The sequence below is a fragment of the Capsicum annuum genome, chromosome 9 (genome assembly GCF_002878395.1).
Source record: "Capsicum annuum cultivar UCD-10X-F1 chromosome 9, UCD10Xv1.1, whole genome shotgun sequence".
NCBI classification, from domain to species: Eukaryota; Viridiplantae; Streptophyta; class Magnoliopsida; order Solanales; family Solanaceae; genus Capsicum; species Capsicum annuum.
In genome coordinates, this window is record NC_061119.1 from 61,112,641 (window position 1) to 61,136,213 (window position 23,573).

General features: G+C 37.3%; 1 non-coding gene across 1 annotated transcript; it reads right to left on the reverse strand.

Moving 5' to 3' along the window:
• Positions 1 to 3,119: 3,119 nt before the first annotated feature.
• On the reverse strand, positions 3,120 to 3,225 carry LOC124887587. Its single transcript, XR_007045353.1, has one exon. It is a non-coding gene; the product is annotated as a small nucleolar RNA R71 (small nucleolar RNA).
• Between the last annotated feature and the right edge of the window lie 20,348 nt (positions 3,226 to 23,573).

Consider the following 23,573-nt stretch of genomic DNA (forward strand, 5'->3'; position numbering starts at 1 on the left):
GATATTATTATTCAGTGCTCATGACAGATACCAGCTCATGGGTTAGCTTGTGGTCCCTTGGGATTGTAAGCACCATGTGACACCTAAGGTATACTCTTAGGGCGTTACAAACTTGGTATCAGAGTATAAGGTTTTAAAGTGTCATGGGAATTCTGAAAGTCACGTCAAGTAGAGTCTTGTGCATGGGTGTGTAGCGCACCACACTTATGGACGAGAGGCTACAAGGCGTTTAGAAAAAGTTTCCTTTCTTTCAGTATTCATGTAGTGCAAGTGAGCATGAGCTCAAGTTAAACTCCCTGCCTAATCTATTTCTTCCTTCCATTTACAGAACATGCCTTCCAAGAAGAACAACAAAAGAACAGGAAATCAGCCAGCCCCTTATCCCGTCTAGGCAGATCCTCTGGATGAGCACATCTCTTACGCAGAATTTAGGGCTGCGTTCACTACTGTAGCCAATTTTGTAGCAGCACAAAATGAATGGCCACCTATTTTTCTGGCCAACCCAGTTGCCAATGCTGCTACAACTAGAATTTAGAATTTTAACTGGATGAATCCCTCTTCTTTCATGGGATCTAAGTCTGAAGAGGGAGTCTGAAGAGGATCACAGGAATTCTCAGATATGGCTCAGAAGGTCACGAATGCTATGGGGGTGAAATTTAGTCAGAGTGTTGAGTTTGATGCATACCAGTTGTAGGATGTAGCCCATACTTAGTTTAAGTAGTGGAAAGTTGATAGGGGTATAGATGCAGGGCCTGTAGAACGGGAAGAGTTTGCCACAACTTTCTTAGACGGATTCTTCCCATTGGAGTTGAGAGAGACCAAAGTGTTAGAGTTCATTAACTTGAGGTGGGGTAACATGACCGTGAGTGATAAAGGAGTGCAAGACCGCAATGCTTATTAGTGAGATAGACTTGTCTAGGCTAATGGTCCATGCTCAACAGATAGAGAAGCAAAAGATTAAGGAGGGGGAGTGATCTTGGGTGTATTTATATGTCCAAACACCTCTATTAACCTATATTTGGACTTGTTTTTGAGAATAAAAATTATGCTAAATATATTAAACTGTGAGTTAAATTGTATTTCGTGGCTAACCGATTTAATTAGAGATACAGGGTTATTTTTTCATAGATTTAGAAGAAAACGGGATACATATCATGAAAAGGTGAAAGACCATGTGGATTGAAGCCTAAAATATCTTGAGGATTGATGAGAAGAAATAAAGAAACTGGAGAAAAATACCATTGACATGACATGATCTCAATGTGTCACGTCAACTGGTAATATATTGTCCCTTAAAAAAATTAAAGAACAACTTCCAGTGCAATGACAAGCTATCAATGCATCACATCGATGTGTCATTTTTATGCCTTAGAAGAAATTTAAAGATCAAGTTCCAGTGCATCAACATGATGTCAACGTATTGCATCGATTCCTAAAGTTTTCACAATTGGCCAAATTCTGAGGAGAAAGTTCTAGTGACACGATGCGATGTCAACGTATCGCATCATGTGGTGAAGAAATTGACTTAGCTTGATTTTTGAAAGATAAATTCTAGTGTGACAAAACGATGTTGATGTGATGCGTTGGTTGGTTCAATGAGATCAGCGACAGGTCACGTCATGATTGCAGATCTGGTGAAATTTTCTCAAGTATAAAAGGAACACGTAAGCACAATTACAAGGACTTTTTTGGCAAGCATAGCAGCTGCAAAAAAATGCAAAATTCTTTCTTTTAGGGTTCTTAATATTTCTTTTGAACTTCTTTACTTCAAGAATTAATTTTGGGTATGGTTAATTACTTATTTTGGATATTGAATTCAAACATAAGTGGCTAAACACCCTTATTCTGGGGTTGAAGCTGAGAATATGATTACTCTTTTATATTGTTATTTATAGTTTCTTTTTGTATTATCATCTGGGTTGTTCTTAATTTCTTGAGCTTACTATTTTAATGAGTGGCCACCATTAGAATAAATCTATATTTCTATATGCATCCAGGAGGAGAATCATAGGATAAAGCAAAGAAATTAAGGATCAAGGTTCTTATCCTTTTATAAACTAAGGGGTTTGAATTAGCCTCTAGGATAGAGGTATATCTAGAAACCTTGCTAGGTTCAATTGCAAGAAGATAACTTTATGAATCTAGAAGAATTTTTGTATCTCTGCGGGAGTTGTAGCTACAATGTTCAATAGGTAGAATATTTGAGGCCGGGAGACCCAGATCGTGGCATAACTCTTGCAAATAAACAACTCGATAACCAATTAGACTGTGATAAGAATAGAAAATTGTATGATTGTTCGAAATTCCTCAACCCTGGAATCCTCATCATTATTGATTACAACCGTCGCTTGCTTTGGTCTAGTCACCACTAGTTATTCACTGCTTAATAATTTACATTTTTATTCATAAATTCAACATCATCTTGATACTCTCAAGCACTTAGTACCTAATTGTTTTAAACTAAAGGTTGATTAAATTTCTAGTTTATTAGTCCTCGTAGGAATGATATTGACTGTCTAAGTCTTGATACTACTTGTACTATCACGCACACTTACATGTGCATAGGGACGCAACAAGTTTTTGGAGTCGTTGCTGGAGACTAGTATAATTACTAAATTGCTTAATTTTTGGTTTTGATAATAAGTTTAAGTGTTAACAACTTGATCTTAGAGGCTGAATATTTGTAGGTATAGATGAACATTGGACTGGCTAGGGATAAAGAGTTAGTAGAGCCCTTTGCAAAACCGGAAGTAATTTTTCATCTGAGGCGAAGAGCTCAATATTACATTTAACGGGGACAGATGGCTGAAATACGAGATCAAATTGTTGTTGATCTAAATGTTGGAAATATTCCAGCTCCTATTATTCCATCTGTTCCTGTTTGGCTAGCCACAAGACCTGTTTGTGAGGTGGCAATCCCATTTATAAACCATGCAACTAATAGCATTTAGAAGCCTGAACCAGGAGGTCGGTGGGAATTAAAACAAAATATAGTGCAATTATTGAATTCTGTGGGGCACTTCCACGGACTTTCACACGAGGATCCACAGCAGCACATACAGACCCTCCTAGAAATAAGTGATACATACATTCCTGAAGATATGAATACTAATTATGTCAGATTGAGGAGTGAGATCTTAAGTTTTAGACAGAAAGATGGAGAAATCTCTGCCAAGCTTAGGAGAGATTTAAAGGCATGCTCAGAAATTGTCATCATCACCATCAATCAATGATGTCTTGGTGCACATATTTATAGAAGGCCTTGACTATAATATGAAGATTCTCTTAGATTCAGCAGCAGGAGGCCAAGCTTTGGAGAAAACTTATGAAGAATTGTATACATTGTTGAATCGAATCGCATAAGGGAATCTTGGTTGGCATGCAACTCAAGGAACGCTCCAAAGAAAGTTACAGGGGTATTGGTGGTTGATTAATTTACTGTATTACAGGCACAGACTGCAGCAATGCAAAATTATATAATTACTCAGTTGAACAATATAGAGTTGGGTGTGGTACAACCAGCAGCCACAGCAAATGCAATTCAATAGGTATATTCGTGGTGTGAAGTTTGCAGAAGTGGTGAGCATAAAGCAGATGCATGTTCTGTTAGATCAGATTCAGTCAACTACGTGGGGAATATAAATTATCATGGTCAACAGAATTTTGGAAACACGTATAATCCAAACTGGAGGAACCACCCTAATTTTTTATGGGGCGAAAATCAGGCATAGAATACAAATCAGTATAAGGGACCAGTGCAATCAAATCCATAGCTGGCTTAGAATAATCAGGCGACTGCTCAGAATAGTAATGTGGAGGAGTTGATTAAACTATTCATGGCTCAACAAGCACTATTTGTGGTAGATATTAAGACTTAATAGGAACAATTTATAGCTGAGTTGAAGAGTCAACAATTGCTTACAAGAAATCTAGAGTTGCAGTTAGGTTAAATTGCATGATCGTAGAATATAAGGCCATAAGGAACATTGCCTAGTGACACTGAGGCTAATCCAAAATAGGTAAATGTGGTTACAATAAGGAGTGGGCTACAAAATAAGGAGACAATTCAGGAGCAAGATAATTCTGCAGTTATAGATAACAGTTTGAAAGATAAGGCAGAGTTGGAGGTCACTAAAAAAGAGGCAAGTGATGAAATTCATGTAGAGAAGAAGACTATCACCTTACCCTTTGCTCAAAGGGTAGGGAAGCATCAAGAGGAAGCCCGTTATAAGAAGTTTCTAGATCTTCTAAAGCAGGTTCAAGTAAACCTCCCTCTTGTTGACATTATGTAGAGTGCGCCAAAATATGTGAGATACTTGAAGGATATTTTTGCCAATAAAAATAGGTTGACCGAATATGCTATAGTTTCCCTTACTCAAGAGTGCACATCTAAAATTCAAAATTAATTGCCCACAAAGTAGAAGGATCTAAGTAGTTTCACCTTGCAGATTACCATTGGACAGACTATTTGTGCACATGGATTGTGTGACTTGGGTGCTAGCAAAATCTCATGCCCACATCATGGTATTGAAAGATGGGTCTTGGGAGTCCGAAACCCATGAATATTGTGTTGCAATTGGAGGATAGGTCTCTTGCTAGACCAGATAGCATTATTAAGGATGTGTTGGTGCAAGTGGGATCTTTGATTTTCCTGGTGGATTTTGTGGTTCTTGATTTTGAGGCTGATTTTTTCGTTCCATTTATTTTGGGATGACCCTTTTTAGGAATAGGATAGTCACTCATTGATGTAGCAGCTGGAAAAATAACAATGCGAGCACACGATAAAGTGGAAGTTTTTGATATGTACAAGGCATTGAAACTGCCAGCCATATATGAGGATTTGTCTTCTATATCAGTTATTGATCTTTCTTTGGATTGGCAGTTATTGTTGTTTGATAATTCATTAAAGCGAGCTTTGATGGTTCATGATCTGTATAGCAACGTGAAAGTATTGGAATTGGTCCAGGTTATGAAATTGGCAGTGGTTGAGACAAAAAAGTGTCATTTGAGCCTTTGAATAGGCCAATTGGCCCCTCACCTGAGCCTTCAGTTGAAGAAGCTCCTAACTTGGAGCTTAAAGTTCTTCCTCCTCATTTATAATATGTTTTTCTTGGTGATCAAGATACTTTGCCTGTTATTTTGTCTACAGGATTATCAGATGTACAGGTAAAAGAAGCTATAGCAGTTCTAAAGAGGAGAAGGAAGGTGATTGGTTGGCAGATATTTGATATTACAGGAATCAATCAAGAATTTTACATGCACAACATCTACATGGAAGAGGGTTACAGACCTAGAGTGCAGCAATACTAAAGGTTAAATCCTATGATGAAAGAGGTGGTCAAAAAAGAAGTGATCAAGTGGTTAGATAGTGGTATTGTCTATCCAATTTCAGACAACAAATAGGTTAGTCTAGTGCATTGTATACCAAAGAAGGAAGGAATGACTATAGTGACCAATGATGATAATGAGTTGATTCCCACACATACGGTGACCAGTTTGAGGATCTATATTGATTATCATATGTTGAACGAAATAACTTATAAAGATCACTATCTAATTCCCTTCATTGACCAAATGTTGGATAGATTGGCGGGGCAAGAGTATTATTCTTTTTTGGATGGGTATTCCAGCTACAATCAAATAAGTATAGCACCGAAAGACCAAGAGAAGACCATTTTCACTTATCCATATGGTACATATGCATTTAGACGTATTCCTTTTAATTTATGCAATGCACTTGCTATATTCCAGAGATGTATGATAGCGATATTCTCAGACATGGTGGAAGAATTTGTGGAGATATTCATGGATGATTTCTCTGTGTATGGTAATTCTTTAGAAAAGTTCCTGTAGAATCTTGACAGTGTCCTAGCGCGATGTAAGGAAACAAACTTGGTGCTGAATTGGGAGAAGTGCCACTTTATGGTTAAGGAAGGAATTATCCTAGGCCATAAAGTTTCATACAAAGGACTTAAAGTGGGCAAGGCGAAGGTTGAAGTGATTGAAAAGTTGCCTTATCCAGTGACAGTCAAAGGAGTGTGGAGCTTTCTAGGACATGCAGGATTCTATAGACGATTTATTTAATATTTCTCAAAGATTGCAAGCCCCATGCGCAAATTGTTAGAAAAATAAGCCAATTTTGAGTTTGGGACAAATTTCTATAAAGCTTTTGAAAAAATTAAGAAGAAGTTGACTAAACCACCTATTCTAATCGCACCAGCTTGGGATTTACCGTTTGAGATAATATGTGATGCTAGTGAAATTGTTGTGGGAGCAGTTTTGGGTTAGAAAAGAGATAAAGTATTTCGCTCTATCTACTATGCTAGCAAAGTGTTAACTGATGCTCAAGTTAACTACATGGTTACAGAGAAAGAAATGTTGGCAGTGGTGTATGTATTTGACAAGTTTAGATCTTACTTAGTTTTGTACTAAGGTCATTGTTCATACTGACCATGCTTCCATTAAGTATCTTGTTAACAAAAAAAATGCAAAGCCAAGACTGATTAGGTGGATTCTGTTACTACAAGAATTCGATCTTGAGTTGCGAGATACAAAGAGAGCTGAAAATTAAGTTGTTGATCACTTATCACGGATGGAAAATTGAGACCATATTGTGGAGGACTTCCTGAGTATTAAGGAAGAGTTTCCTGATGAGAAGTTATTGTCGTTAGATGTAGTTGAGTTCCCATGGTATGCTGATATTGTGAACTTGATAGCTTGTGAGGTGTACCCTCCTGAGGCCACCACACAACAAAGAAAGAAATTACTCCATGATTCTCGTGCCTACATTTGGGATGAAAAGTACCTTTTCAAGAAGGGTCCAGATAGAGTTATTCATAGGTGTATCCCAGAGGCTGAATTTTCAAAGGTTTTAAAAGATTGCCACTCATCTTCATATGGTGGACATCATGGGGCTGAGAGGACTATGAGAAAAGTGCTGCAATTAGGTTTTTTCTGGCCTACTCTATTTAGAGATACAGTGGCTTCCATAAAGAATTGTGATCAATGTCAAAGGTTGGGTACCATATCTAGGTGTCATATGATGCCCCTCAACAATATTTTAGAAGTTAAAATTTTTTATGTTTGGGGGATCAATTTCATAGGTCCAATCCCACCTTCAAAAGGTAATTTGTACATTTTAGTAGCGGTTGACTATGTCTCTAAATGGATGGAAGCTATGGTGAGTCCAACAAATGATGCAAGAGTGGTGCTGAAATTTGTGAAGAGGAACATATTTTCCAGATTTGGTACACCAAAAGCAATCATTAGTGACGGAGGTACGCACTTCATTAACACCTGGTTTAAAATCTTCTTGCTAAATATGGTGTCAGGCACACGGTTTCCACTGCATATCATCCCTAAAATAGTGGACAAGTTGAGGTATCAAATCAGGAGATTAAGCATATACTTCAGAAAATGGTAAATGAACAGAGAAAAAATATGGCGGAGAAACAAGATGATGCACTTTGGACTTATCGAATAGCTTACAAGAAGCCTATTGGGACATCTCCATATCACTTGGTGTATGGTAAAGCGTGTTATCTTCCTGTAGATTTGGAACACCAAGCAAATTGGGCGGTGAAGAAGCTGAACTTTGAAATGACTGTCGCGGGGGAAAAAAGGTTATTATAGCTGAACGAGCTGGAGGAGTTTAGAATTTACACTTATAAAAATGCCAAACTATATAGGGAGAAGACCAAAATATGGCATGATAAGAAAATTTAAGAAAGAGTATTTGAACCCGGACAACTTGTTTTGTTTTTCAATTCACTGCTTAAGTTATTTCTAGGTAAATTGCCATCAAAATGGTCTGAACCTTTTGAGGTGGTGCGTATGACACCTCATGGAGCTGTGGAGTTGTGGAATAAAGAGAAGACGGAGAAGTTCCTTGTAAATGGATAGCGATGCTGAGCTAAGTCGTTCCATGATGTAAAATAAGACGCTATGTGGGAGGCAACCCACAAATGTAATATAATAGGTAGTTTAAATTTTTAATGGATGAAGAACAAAAAAAAGATGAGTCGTGCCACGACCGAAAATAAGGTGCTTGGTGGGAGGCAACCCACTTTTGCTTACATAATTTTGTTGTTTTTGATTGATATACAGGAATGAGAAATTAGGTACATATAAAGAAGATGGTGAACATGGGCCATTGAGTAAGTAAAATAGCTAATGAGTTGTGAAAAAGGTAAGGGGTAAGAATACATGCTTAAAAATCTAAGAAATTTGGCCTTGGAAAAATTTTCAGATGCAATTTCCAGAGGATCAACTTGATCTTGGTGCATCGCGTCGATGGACATAATTCCACACTTAGAAAAAAATTTCAAAGCTATTTCCACAGAATTGATGCGAACTTAACGTGTCATATTAATTATTCAACACGATATACAATGCATCGCATCGATCCTCATTACTGCACCACATCTATAAATACCACACTTAAACATTTTCACTCCCCTCACCTAACCATAGCTGCGCGCCATCCCTTTTTCCCCAAACTCTAAGTCGATCCTTAGTCAAAAGTTGTCAAAATTTTTTATAAGGTCTCAACTTCAACTTTTTTTCTCAACCAAGACAAGGTAAATTCTCATGATACCTTGAATTTAAATTTTGAGAATCAAATGTGATTAAATATTGCTATAAATTGTGTGATTGGAAACGTAGTTGATTTGAAATTTCAATTCCAAGGGATTTCATTTAACTAAATTGAATTTACTCTGAATAGTAGTTGTTAAATTTGTGTGGGAATGTTAGGAGGTGATGGTGATAGGCTGTTGATTGGTTTGACACATTGTTCATGTGGGTAAATAATGATTTAATTGATGTGTTTTGTTGATTCACTGTCACTAAATTGGGATTTGTTGATTCACTACATGATAGAAATTAAGTGTGGGGTTGAGTTAAGGTAGTTTCTGTTTAAATGAACTGAAAGTGGTCATAATGATAGAATTTTCTTTGTCACTTCCTTACGATTAATCGATGTTATAAGAGTAATGTTGGATAATTGACCATGGACTTATGAAATAGAAAAGGGAAGTCTGAGTATCCGAGTGCATTGTCATTTTTATAGCAACTTGTGCTAGCAACTAAGTGCGGAATGACATTCACAGTTAGTGGTAGCTAGTGTCAAAGGTGCTTGGTTTTTTATTTTTGTGGGTTGTTGTGATGAATAGGTAACATGGCTAGCAAGGGAAAGAGCACTGCAGTGACATCAGGGTCTACAAACAAGAGGAGTAGATAAGGTGATAGAGTACCAGCAGCTCCTCAAATTTCCAGGGAGCATCGCAGGTTCAGAACAAAAGTTGTGGTTGAAGCGGGTAAAAAGTGGTACTCACAGCACAGAGAATCCAAACATTCAACTAATCAGTTCATCAATCGGAGGACTTTGTTGAAGGAGTATCATTCAATGGCAAGGAAGATTAAGGCTCAACGTATAAGGTTTATTTTTTAGCAGCCAGGAGAGTGCAATTTCAGCTTGATAAGAGAGTTTTATGCAAACTGGAACCAGAGAGACTCTGAAGTTGAGGTGCGTGGTCAGATGATCACTTTCACGGCAGACACTATTAATGAGTTGTTAGGTGTAACTACACCCTATGCTGATCCCGACCCACTGAAGATGATGATAATCGAGCCCCCATATTAGGATATACATTATTTCCTGTGCGGCACTAGATTTATAGCAAGGTGGATTCACCACAAAAAGAGAGGTACACATGTTTCGCTTCTATTTGCTCATTTTAACAGGGAGGCATGTCTATGGGCATGAATTATCTATACTTGCCTAGTTCATGAGAAACATATGATGGAGGTGACCCATGATCGGGTATGTTTGATTTATGCCCTAATGAGAGAGGATGTGGATGTGAATGTTGGTTCTATTATATTTTTGATGATGAGAAAGGCCTAATTTTTGGGAGGTAAGATATATGGATTTGGAGGATTACTGACTAAATAATTGAGGCAACAGGGGGTGCCAGAAAAAGATGCAGATTATTTACCGCCTATCGGTGATGGGCCACTTGATATTTCTCACATAAAAGGGCAAGCTCCTATGGGATAAATTTAACTATGATCGAGCGTCAATAGGGCGTTATGCTAAGACCATGTTGCGGATAGGTGATAAGTTCGTTAAGCTGTTGGATGATGATGTCCCGACAAATGAGGAGAGGAGTATGGGATAGTCTGATGATGATTCCGATGAAGAAGAGCAGTCTGATGATGATGGTGACTCTGGTGATGATGTTGGTGATGGAAATAATGCTAAAGTTGATGATGTAGTTGCCATGGTGACGTTTGACTAAACAGTAAGTATTATGACACCATGCCTTTTTTGCTAGTACTGGGATAGTTCTCAGCTTAAGTGTGGGATGGTCGGTTTTCATCTTCTTTATCTCTTATATTTAACTATGTTGTGTTGGCCTGGTTGGATGAACAAACAATTTTTATTTGTTTTGTTTTTTTGGATGTTTGTAAGTTGACAAGTATTGCCCTTTTTGGCAAGAATTATTTTTGTTGGTTTATTTTTGGCAAGAATTATTTGGTGCAATTTCAGATTGCGGGTATTTTATTTTTACCCTTTTTCGTATAATTTCGGATTACAGTAATTATGTCTGCGCTCTTTGGCAAATTTTGTTATGCAATCATCTTAGTTAGTGCCTTCCCCTAAGATTGATGGATTACAACCATCTTAAGGGGAATGCATCGTTAGAAGATGAGAAAGTAGCAAGATCTCGATTGCAACCTCTAAGAAATATTAGTGTTGGGAAAAAAAAATTTAAAATGTGAAATCTTAACAGGCGTGGTTGATTTGATTGGCTTAATATTGAATTTGATAAAGAGCAAAAATTGGAGACCTTATGGATCTAACATGATTCTTAGCATGCACTGAGTGTGTGAGAAATTATTTATATTCTGCATGTATGGGGATGACTAGAACTTGTTCGGTGTGTTTACAAAGTGAAATAAAGGGTGTTGGGAGTAGGAAGTGATTTATGTAATTCTTTGTTAACCGAATTTTAAGGACTATATATGCCTACCCTTATGCATATTCATAGTCAGCCCCGTTGAGCCTATAGCCTGATTTCTTTGGTAGCCTCATATGTAGCTGAATCTTTTTCTTTGATAAGACTTTAATTTGATCCATATTTCCTAAGCACTTTAATAGTAAAATATGGGGGAATTTGAAGTACAAAGAATGGAAAATGGTGAAAGAGAAGTTATAAGAGGAGTTATTGGCGCACTTAAAGCTATAGGTTAGGAGTTAGAAAATAATTTGTGATAAAAATTTGAGTTATTGTTACCCAGTTATTGTGTTACATCGAACCTGTTTTGGCCTTAGTCCATTAAGGACAATGTGCACCTTAATTAAGGCAATTTTCTTAGGTAGAGGGTGGCTATCATAGGTGTGTGTAACGAGAATTGGGATGTGAAGAAAAGCTAAAATGTAAAAGAAAATACTCATACCAAAGTGTCGTTAACGTGCTTTGAAAGATCTGGGTGAAATAATGGATGTGTAAAGATAATGAGGTGAAAAGTATGGTTGACTAAATATGATTTTAATTAAAGGTAGTTATGTATTAAAGTTCTTAGGGAGATTATTCATTATTTCTAAAATAGTTTCTATCCGTCCCTCGGCTTGCATTACAACCATGAAAAGACCTATTTGATCCTACGTTTTAACATCCGACTATTAGTGGAGTAATACACTAAGGGCAAGCCTATGGTTCATCTTCTATTATGTATGAATTCTTTGTTGAGAGCGAGTGATTGAATTTTAATATTCCGCTCCTGATTAAGTTTGTTAAATTATGAGTGATATGGGGAAAACTTTCTTGTTGTGAGGGTGCATGCGGATGAAAGTTGGATTACTTATGGAATTCTTGATTTCGTGCTTATATTAAGTTTGCCAACAAATTGAATGACATTGTCGGGACAATAAAGTGTGAAATAAAGGTGCATTTGCCCAACACTAGCATGATTCTTAGGTTGTGATTAAAAAGTTTGATGTTTGTGTTGCTTGATGTTGTTCAAGGACGAATAAGGTTTTAAGTGTGGGGTGGAGATCTTGGGCGTATTTATATGTCCAAACACCTCTATTAATACATATTTAGACTTGTTTTGAGAATAAAAAGTATGCTAAATATATTGAACTGTGAGTTAAATTGTGTTTCGTGGCTAACCGATGTGATTTGACATACAAGGTTAATTTTTCATGGATTTAGAATAAAATGGGATACATATCATGAAAAGGCGAAATACCATGTGGATTGAAGGCTAAAACATCTAGAGGATTGACGAGAAGAAAGAAAGAAACTAGAGAAAAATACCAGTGACACAATGTGATCTCAACGTGTCGTGTTAACTAGTAATATATTATACCTTAGCTAAAAATTGAAGAACAACTTCCAGTGCAATGACGCGATGTCAACACGTCGCATCGATGTGTGATTTTTGTGCCTTAGAAGAAATTTAAAGATCAAGTTCCAGTCCATCAACGCGATGTCAACGGATCATGTCGGTGCCTAAAGTTTTGACACTTGGCCAAATTTTGAGGAGCAAGTTCCAGTGACACAATGCGGTGTTAACGCGTCACATCGTATGGTGAAGAAATTGACTTAACTTGATTTTAGAAGATGAATTCCAGTGTGACAACGCGTAATTGACGTGACGCATTGGTTGGTTGAATGCGATTAGCGACGTATCACATCATGACTGCAGATCTGGTAAAATTTTCTTAAGTATAAAAGGAACACGTGAGCACAATTCCAAGGACTTTTGGAGCAAGCATAGCAGCGGCGAAAAAATGCAAAATTATTTCTTTTAGAGTTCTTAATATTTCTTTTGAACTTCTTTACATGAAGAATTATTTTTGGGTATGGTTAATTACTTATTTTGGATGTTGAATTCAAAGATGAGTGGCTAAACACCCTTATTCTAGGGTTGAGGCCAAGAACATGATTACTCTTTTATATTTTTATTCATAATTTCTTTTTGGATTATCATCTAGGTTGTTCTTAATTTCTTGAGCTTACTATTTTGATGAGTGGCCACCATTAGAATAAATCTATATTTCTATGTGCATCTGGGAGGATAATCGTAGGATAGAACGAAGAAATTAAGGATCAAGGTTCTTATCCTTTTATAAAATAAGGGGTTTGAGTTAGCATCTAGGGTAGGGATATATCTAGAAGCCTTTCTTGGTTCAATTTCAAGAAGATAACTTTATGAATCTAGAAGAATTGGTGTATCTCTACGGGAGTTGTAGCTACAAAGGTATAAGATTTGAGGTCGGAAGGCCCAGATCGTGGCATAACTCTTGCGAATAAACAACTCTATAAACAATTAGGCTGTGATAAGAATAGAGAATTGTATAATTGTTTGAAATGCCTCAACCTGGAATCCTCATCATTATTGATTACAACCGTTGCTTGTTTTGCTCTAGTCACCACTAGTTATTCACTGCTTAATAATTTACATTTTGATTCATAAATTCAACATCATCTTGATACTCTCAAGCACTTAATACCTAATTACTTTAAACTAAAGGTTGATTAAATTTTTAGTTTATTAGTTTTTATGGGAATGATATCTGACTGTCTAAGTCTTGATTTTGTTTGTGTGATCACGTACACTTGTGTGTGCATAGGGACATAATAGGGAGAGAGGAAACAAGAGAGCTAGGATGGGTAGTTTTAATTTCATTCAGCCAAAGTCAGAATATGGTAATCGTCCTCAGTTTTATCTGAGGTCTACAGCCCCAGCACCCTCTTCAGCCAATGCCCCAGTACCCAAATTTAGAAATGACAATAAGGATAGGGCATCAGGCTTTAAGTCCTAAGTCAGTGTTAGCAGTGTTCATACAAATCCTCTATGTTAGAAATATGGCAGACACTATCAGGGTGAATGTAGAGCGGGTAGTGATGTGTGCTTCGGGTGTGGAAATCCAGGCCATTAGATTTGGGAGTGTCGGGTAGTTTCTAAAAAAGGTAGGGTGGTGCACCAACAGGGCCAGTCCCATCAGTCGTTAGTTTTATCCGATCGCCTGACTCAGCAGGGTGCCCCTTTTAGTGCTACCAGTGGTCAGCGTCTGAATAGATTATATGCTCTTTAGTCCAACCAAGATCAAGAAAATTCTCCTGACGTAGTTACTGGTATGTTGTAGCTCTTTCACTTACATGTTTATTCTTTACTAGACCCTGGGGCTTCTCTTTCTTTTGTAACTCTATATATAGCTGTCAACTTTGGAGTCAATCCCAAAACTCTAGCAGAGCCCTTTTCAGTGTCTACCCCAGTAGGTGTTTCCATTGTAGCCAGACAGGTATACAGGAACTGTCCGATCATAATATCTCAGAAAGTTACCTCAGTCAATATTGTTGAGTTAGAGATGATAAATTTTGATGTCATTCGTAGCATGGATTAGCTCTACTCATGTTATGCCGTAGTTGATTATAGAAATAGAATAGTTCATTTTCAGTTACCAAATGAAACAGTCCTTGGATGGAGAGGTAGTACTACAACTCTTAAGGGTCAGTTAATCTCGTACCTTAGAGCCAGAAAGATGATATCGAAGGGGTGTATTTACCATCTTGTGCGAGTCAAAGACTCTAAATCAGAAACTTCAACCCTTGAGTCAGTTTTAGTAGTTAAGAAATTTCCAGATGTGTTCCCTAAAGATCTCCCCGGAGTTCCTCCCGAAAGGGAAATCGACTTTGGAATAGACCTTCTCCCAGATACTCAACCTATATCTATTTTTCCATACAAAATGGCTCTAGCTAAACTCAAAGAATTAAAAGAACAATTGAATCTCTTATATAAAGGATTTATCAGACCCAATGTCTCCTCGTGGGGTACACCAGTCTTATTCGTACGTAAGAAAGATGGTTCTCTTAGAATATGTATTGACTACCGTCAATTGAACAAGGTCACAATCAAGAATAAATATCCACTTTCTAGAATCGATGACTTATTTGACCAACTTAAGGGTGATAGCTACTTTTCCAAGAGAGACCTCAGATCAGGCTATCATCAACTCAGGGTCAGAGAATGTGACATTTTGAAAATAGCTTTTTGAACTTGGTATGGTCACTTTGAATTTCTGGTCATGTCCTTCGGTTTTACAAATGCCCCAGCAGCCTTTATGGACTTGATGAAATGAGTGTTCAAGCAGTACTTTGACATGTTTGTCATAGTCATCATTGATGACATTCTTGTTTACTTCCATAGAGAAAATAATCATGCAGACCATCTCAAAATAGTACTTCAGACTCTTAGAGCTCACCAGTTATTTGCTAAATTTAGTAAGTGTGAATTCATGCTAAGATCAATAGCTTTCCTTGGCCATATTATTTCTGGTGATGGCATTAGAGTTGATCCTCAAAAGACTGAGGTGGTAAGAAACTAGCCTAGACCCATCTCTCCATCAGATATTAGGATTTTCTTGGGTTTAGCTGGCTATTACCGTTGGTTTATTAAAGATTTTTCTTCTATTACATCCCCTATGTCCAAATTGACTTAGAAGAAAGTTAAGTTTGAGTGGTCCGATTTATGCGAGAATAGTTTTTAGGAGTTGAAGACTCGACTTACCTCAGCCCCAGTCTTGACTCTACCAGATCGTTTAGATGGTCTTTTTGTGTATTTTGATGCATCCAGGGTAGGTTTGGGTTGTGTCCTCATGCAGAGAGGTAAGGTCATAGCCTATGCCTCCAGATAACTTAAACCCTATGAGAAGAATTACCCTACTCATGATCTTGAGTTAGAAGCTGTAGTGTTTGCCTTAAATATTTGGAGGCATTACATGTATGGGGTTCATGTGGATGTGTTCAAAAATCACAAAAGCCTTCAGTATGTGTTCTCTCAAAAATATTTGAATCTACATCAGAGAAGGTGGTTAGAATTATTAAAGAATTATGAAGCGAGTATTTTGTATCATCCGAGCAAGGCCAATATAGTGGATGATGCTCTCAGTAGATTGTCCATGGGTAGTGTAGCTCATGTTGAGGATGGTCAAAAGCAGTTAGCTTAGGAAGTTCATCAGCTTGCCCGACTAGTAGTCCGCTTAGTTAACTCAGTAGAGGGTAGTATGTGTGTGCAGAGTAGCTCAAAATCATCTCTAGTTTCCGAGGTGAAGGAAAAGCAAGATAGAGATCCCATTCTAGTTAAGTTAAAAGAATCAGTCAGAGATCAAAAAGTGGAGGTTTTCTCCCAAGGGGGATATGGTGTGTTGCATTGTCAGGGTGGATTGTGTGTGCCTAGTGTAGATGATTTGAGGCAATGAATTCTTGCGGAAGAGTACGGTGCATGTTACTCTATTCATCCAAGGGCAACCAAGATGTACTGTAATTTGCGGGAGACCTATTGGTGGAGTAGGATGAAGAAAGATATTGCAAATTTTATGGCTAAGTGCTCTACATGTCAGCAAGTTAAGATTGAGCACCAGAAACCTAGTGGGTTTATGTAGGAGTTCAGTAATCTCACTTGGAAGTAGGAGGAAGTGAACATGGATTTTGTAACAGGTTTGCCTCATATCCGTCATCAATACGATTCTATTTGGGTTATCATAGAAAGGATGACCAAATCAGCTCATTTCTTGCCAGTCTATACCTCTTATTCAGTCGAGGACTATGCCAAATCTATCTCAGAGAGTTGGTTAGGTTGTATGATGCTCCCTTATCTATCATCTCAGATAGAGGTACCCATTTTACCTCTCATTTTTGGAAAGTATTTCAAAAGGGTCTTCGTACCTAAGTCTATCTCGGTACAACCTTCCACCCTCAGACAGACGGTCAAGCAGAAAGGACTATTCCTACTCTTGAGGATATGCTCAGAGCATACACAGTTGATTTTAAAGGTAGCTGGAATGACCACTTGCCTTTGATTAAATTCTCATACAATAACAGTCATCATTCTAGTATATGTATGGCTTCGTTTGAGGTTCTCTATAGTAGGAGATGTAGATCTCTAATTGGTTGGTTTGAAGTAGGTGAGGTCATAGTACTAAGGCCTGACTTGGTGTTTGATACCTTAGAGAAGGTTCAGTTGATTAGAGAAAGGCTTAGGGCTTCCCAGAGCTGACAGAATTCATACGCAGATGTGAGGAGAAAAGATCTCAAGTTTGAGGTTGGTGATTTTGTGTACTTGAAAATCTCCCCCATGAAAGGAGTGAAGAGATTAGGCAAGAAAGGGAAATCATTCCCCAATATATCGGTCCCTTCAGAATTCTCAGTCGTTTAAGAAAGGTAGCTTACGAGCTTGAGTTGCCTTCAGATTTAGCCTCAGTACACCCAGTGTTCCATATCTCATTGTTGAAAAAGTGTATTGGTGATCCACCAGTTGTAGTTCCCTTAGAAAGTGTAGATATTTAGAACAGTCTTTCCTTTGAGGAAGTGCTAGTCAAAATTCTTGATCATCAAGATCGTAGACTAAGGAACTCTAATACCCCAAAGTTTCCTAACTAATTTTGTCTCAAAAATGTCAAGTGTTAGCTTCTAAATTGAATGATGTTTATTCTATTAGGAATTTTCAAGATTTTCACTTTTTTTTGTGGGAAATTCCATAAGCTTTCCATCAATATAAAATTTGCCTAAATCCGATAATCGGGTAAGAAGTTCTGACTATTTCAAGTTCCCGTTGTAAACACAGCCATATTAGTCAGTGGCGTGCCGGGCCACAGGAGAAAATGGTAATTTTCAAATTCTAGTAGGGGTCCACGATAGTGACGCATCGTTCCCAACTTCCTAGTCCCAAATGAAGTGGGAACGCGATGGCTCCACTTCACGCCATCCCTCAATTTCCCAGTTGTCAAATTCCAGTGACACGGCGTGATAGCGCCGCGTCGCGCCAGCGGTCCAATTCGAGAAAATTTTACTGAAATTAAAAGACGCATCCAGGGTTAAAAGGGTTAATTTTTCACCCCTATTTAAGCCCTTTAACACGTGATTCAGCTATTTGATACCCAAAATATACTAGTTTCTCTCAATTTTCTCTTAAGAACAAGCTAGGGTTTTCATTGGGGATTCAATTTCTAGAAAGTTTCTCCGTCAATCGATAAATCAAGAACTAAGATATGTCATGTGTTGATTCATGGGTCTCTCTCACCCATGAATCTTAAGAATCTCTTTTGAAAATCCAAGATTTGGGTATTTGTGAAGTTCATGATTCAAATTGAATTGAAATTCATACTCATGATGTTGTGTGGTTTTGATTCATGTTTTAAATTACATATTCCAATGAATGACCCTAGTATGTGATGATTTGCATAATAACCATAATAAACGCCCTTCAATTTACAAGTTGATTGATGTATCCTTGATTATTGCATGTGTTGATGATTATATAACCAAAGAATGCTCCCCACATGTTTGATTAAATGCTATGTGAAGGAAAAATGCCATACTAGTATGATATTATGAAATCCCTATTCATGTATAAGTTATTTATGTCAAGTGTTTGATGAAATATCTTAGTCAATGGATTATATATTGTTGATGTTAGTCATGTATTCAAGAATGTCATGCCTTGCCAGTTTCCTTCCATTGAGTCCTAAGGGTACTTGTACCTAAAAAAAAATATAGTTATGTGCCTAACTTTAGTGTCATGTTTTCACTAATCCTCAGTAAAGCCATGATCCATATAACTCAGTCAGTCATCTGACACAGGAAAACTCAGTTATTTAGTAATCTCAGTACTATTCTGTCAGTCAATGGAATTCAGTAATTTAGTCTAGTTCAGTTCAATAATCCATGCTCAGTGTCTATTCAGGTGGGAGTAGAAATTAGCACCGAATGAACCCAAGGATAGGAACACACACTATCAGATGAGGGTGTGATTCTTAGAAGTCATCCTTACATTCCAGAACTATGTAGCCAGCATAGGTTGAGACATCAACACTGTCAGATAAGGGTTAATGAGGTGGATAAGCACTGTCAGATGAGGGCCCCACCATTCTCTTTTAAGGACACTGTCAGATGAGGGTCACTCACAGCTTGTTCTTACTAGTGGCGTGATATTGACACCCTTCTAATTGGGGTTATAGATTGGACCCCAACTCAGCCATAATGGCGTATTAGGGGCATGTTGATTAGATAACAACTTCCCACAGTTTCAGTTACAGAATTAGGACTGTCAAATACAGTCATTCAGTCTCAGTAATAAAACTTAGATAGTTTTTAGAATTTAGGACTATCAGATATAGTCAACTCAGATACAGTACGAAACTAAGCTAGTTCCATTAGATTCAGGACTATCAGTTATAGTCACTCATGTTATTAGTTATATTAGTCATCAAAATTCAGTTATCAGTCATGTTAGTTAGCAGTAAATTTATGTTATCACGATCTCAGATATAGTTACTACGTATTCATACATGTATTCTCATGTTCATATTAGTCAGTTAGCCAGTATTATTCTTGCATATGAACCCTATACATTCAGCCTACCTTCCATGCATACCAGTACATTCAAAGTACTAACGCATTTGCGCTATGGTGTCTTATACCATAGGTTCAGAAGTACGAGATCCTGAGCATCAATAGCATTCTAGTCTTAGCAGTCAGAATTAGGAGTGAGTCCTCATCTATTGAGGACATGATCATTTATTTACTATCTCATTAATTAATTTATTAGTTGGATTTAGTTGGGGATATGTCCCATCAACTCCTCATTCAGACAGTTCAGTCAATTAAAGGCTTTCCAGACTATCATGTTATTTTAGTTTTGTTTTGGGTATTTCATACCCTATTTTGATGTTATATCTTTATTAGTTATGTTACAGTCTTGAACATTAAGGCCTTTCAGTTCATGTTTCCGCAATCATACAGTATATTATGTAGTATACAGGTACAGATATCAGTCATGGGTTAGCTTGTGGTCATTTGGGGTCATGAGCATAGTGCAGCATTCTGGGTACCAGATCCGGCGTGTCATAAGAATAAAGAAGTTAAATTTGTCAAAGTTCTTTGGCAGAATTAGTCCATTGAGGGAGCCACTTAGGAAGCAAAAGCAGATATATGGACCAAGTACCCTTATCTCTTCTCTGCGAATCCAGATTCAGTATAAGGTTCTAATCTTCTTAAGATTTCACTCTATCATGATTAGTTTAAGTTGCACATCATGTTCATGTCAATTGGGCATTTACAAATCAATTTATTCATGCATTCCATGCATCAGATATGCATGTTCAGTGTGTAAGCTCAGCCCACTAACTTTTCTTAGCTTAACCAGTTTCATTCGAGGACGAATGATACCAAGGGGGAGATATTGTAACACCCCATATTTCCCTAGTGTAATCTAAGTCCCATTGAATGAGTATACATAAACAAAAATTTTTAAACACTCATTATTTTTTCATTTTAGATCTTGCCATTGCGTAGAAAATTCAATTAGCTTTCCAACGATATAAAATTCACCGAAATCCGATAACTGGGTAAGTAGTTATGGTAATTTTAAGTTTCAGTCATTAAACATCGTCATTTTAACCCCTAGCGCATCATGGAGACAGTCCAAATGACAATTATCAATTTTCAGTATGACTCCGGATGTTGGTGTGTCGCGGAGCAGACCAATTTCCAGTTTGGCAATTTTTAGTGGACCTCCGCGATGGTAGCGCATTGCAGAGGTGGACAAATTGGCACTTCAAAGAATTAACGCGATAGCTCTGCATCGTGATGTTTTTCTAGGTCCTAATTATCCCTTTTCCAGTGTCTTGGTACGATAGTGGCGCGTCGCGCCAAGGCCAAAAATTGGGATCTTCAATTTTCAGCTTCCATTTTCAAATTTGTTCAAGGGTATTTGGGTCTTTTTCAACGGCCCTAATTAACCTAAAACACAAAATTTAACCCCTAAACACCTTAAATAGTCATAATTATATCAATTCCTCACACAATCAAAGATCTCCTTTTCAAGAACAAGAAACCCTAGCTCTCAAATTCAAGGCCAATCCTTAAGAAGTCACCCAGAACTTAAGGAAATTCACTATCCCAGGTATGGTAGATGTTCATCCATGGATTACTTTCATCCATGGAGTCCAAATATACTATTTTAATTACCAAGTTATAATCTTTTCAAGCTATTTGATTTTAAATTATAATTTCACCCACGAACCTCCATGTACTATTGATTTTATACTATGTTACCATAAAATTATTGATATCACTCAATCCTCCATGTTTTTATATTATTATTTATTGAATAAAACCATGATTTAGTACTATTATGTTGAATTCATGCTATTTTTATAAGTTCCATGGCATTCCTATTATTGTTTTAAACCCTGAACTACAAGTATTTGATAAAATGCCTACATGAGTGATTTATTGAAATAAAAGCCTTCATGTTTTGTCTTTGAAGCTTTACTGTCATTTTACTATGATTGTTTTTGAGTCCTGGAGGTATTGAATACCCGAAATGCATAGTTGTTTATTTAGTCTAGTATCAGTACATTGCAGAATAGTCTTTAGAATATACTATAAGCATTATCAGAACAGTCAGCTACCAGTCAAATAAACTCAATATAGTCTAGTATTTCAGTGTCTTTCAGTTGGGAGTAGGATTTAGCACCGAGCGAGTGTAGGTATGGTGACTTCCCCATCCGATAGGCAGAGTCGTTAGTCGCAGTGCCTATACTCTAGAACTACATAGCCAGCGTAGGGTATGAGAAGTCATCAGTTAGATTAGGCTTAACTATCTCGCAAGGCTCACCCATCAGTTCGGCATTAATACCCTTAGTCCTTTGGACATTATATCAGTTTAGTGGATCTATATAGCCATCGTTGGTACTTGTAGCACGAAATTAACATCCTTCCAAATAGGGTTACAGGTTTGACCCCGATTAGCTCAAATTGGGGAATGTCAGTTAGATGATACCTCCTACAATCTCAGATATAGTCTCAGTTACAGTTCCAGATCAGTTATGAAATCTTAGGGTTGTTTGACCAAAGAATACAAATATTAGTATTTTCTCAGTATTTTAGTTTATAGATTTTACTTAGTCCATGTTATATGCTTGGTTATGCATCCCCAGTGTCTATCGATTTTCACATATCTTCAATATTTATAGGTTGTCATGCATACTTAGTATCTATAGATTCTCCATATTTTCAGCCTCTATAGATTTATGTTGTTTACTCAGTACTTCATGTTTTACATGCACATTCAATTAATTATTAGTTCTGTTCATGAAACCATGCATATTAGCCTACCTCATTTTGCATACCAGCACATTCAAAGTATTGATCGCATACCTTTATTTTATACTATGATGTATTATATCATAGGTGTTGATGCTCAATTCTTAGACCGCGCTTAGACCTCACTCCTCAGGATATCAGCAGTACAGTAGCAGTTGTGAGTCCTTATTATTCGAGGATAGATTATTTTACTTTATATCTCTATTTCAGTAGTTAGCAGAGTTAGTTGGGGCCCTGTCCCATCAACTCATATTCAGTCAGTCAGTTTTAGAGGCTTTTTAGACATTAGAGTCAGTTATTCAGTATTGAGATTTTCAGTTGACATATTAGTTTATCAGTATTTGATCAGATTCAGTCAGTTTTTCTATAGATTCATATTTTAGTATTAATTTAGTGATAAAACCTTATGGAAATATCTGATGTTTTCCATAATTATGATATTATTATTTAGTGCTCACGATTGGTACCAATTCATGGGTTAGCTTGTGGTACCTCAGGACTGTAAGCACCGTGTGACACCCAAGGTGTACTCTCAAGGCGTTACAGGTTACCTGCCCTTTTTATGTATTGGATCCATCAAGCTTATCCGCCCTACCGTACCTAACTCGATCTTATGTAGAGCTTCATAGAGAGTGGAATAAATAAATAAAGAAGGATCACTCCTATTACTGCATGCTTCTGAGAATGTGAAAGGTAGTAGAGGTGGTGTTCTAGTGTAACTTTCCCTAGAAGATATTACCAAAGTTGACCAGAAAGGACTTCGAGGAGTTCTCCTTGCTTGATTGAATGGGGGAGGAGGGTTTAATTATAACATGCACATTTTAGGGCTAAACATTGTATGTCGTTCCTACATGTGTAACTCTAATCCTATGATTTGTATTTGAATACATATGTCATGATCACTATCCTAGTGTGAAGAGTTCTTATTAGGTGAAAAATGTTCATAGGAATCACTTAGATCAATGTTGAGCTAAGAGCCTTTGATTCAGACAAATTTTGGTATTTGATCCTACAAGAGTCAACTTTGAATGTGTATAACTTCTGGAATATGTGGAATTTTCAGCTCAAGACCCACCAAGTTATAGATAATTGAGTCCTCTTTTCAACACCTCCAATTCGCCTTAATTTGATACCTGAGCAAAAAGTTATGACCATTTTCATGAGAAACAGTAAGGGTTCGCAATAGATCTGTACCATATAGGCTATTACCCTAGAATAGGGTCCACACCATGTAGGCTATTCCCTCGGAATAGGGTTTGCACTGTGTAGGCTATTCCCCCATCGTAGGGTTCACAATGTAGAGGCATTTTATTTCCAGATTCATGATAAAAAGGGCCAAGGGGTAATTTGGTCCTTTCCTCTCAATCCTTGTCATCTAAAACACGACTTATA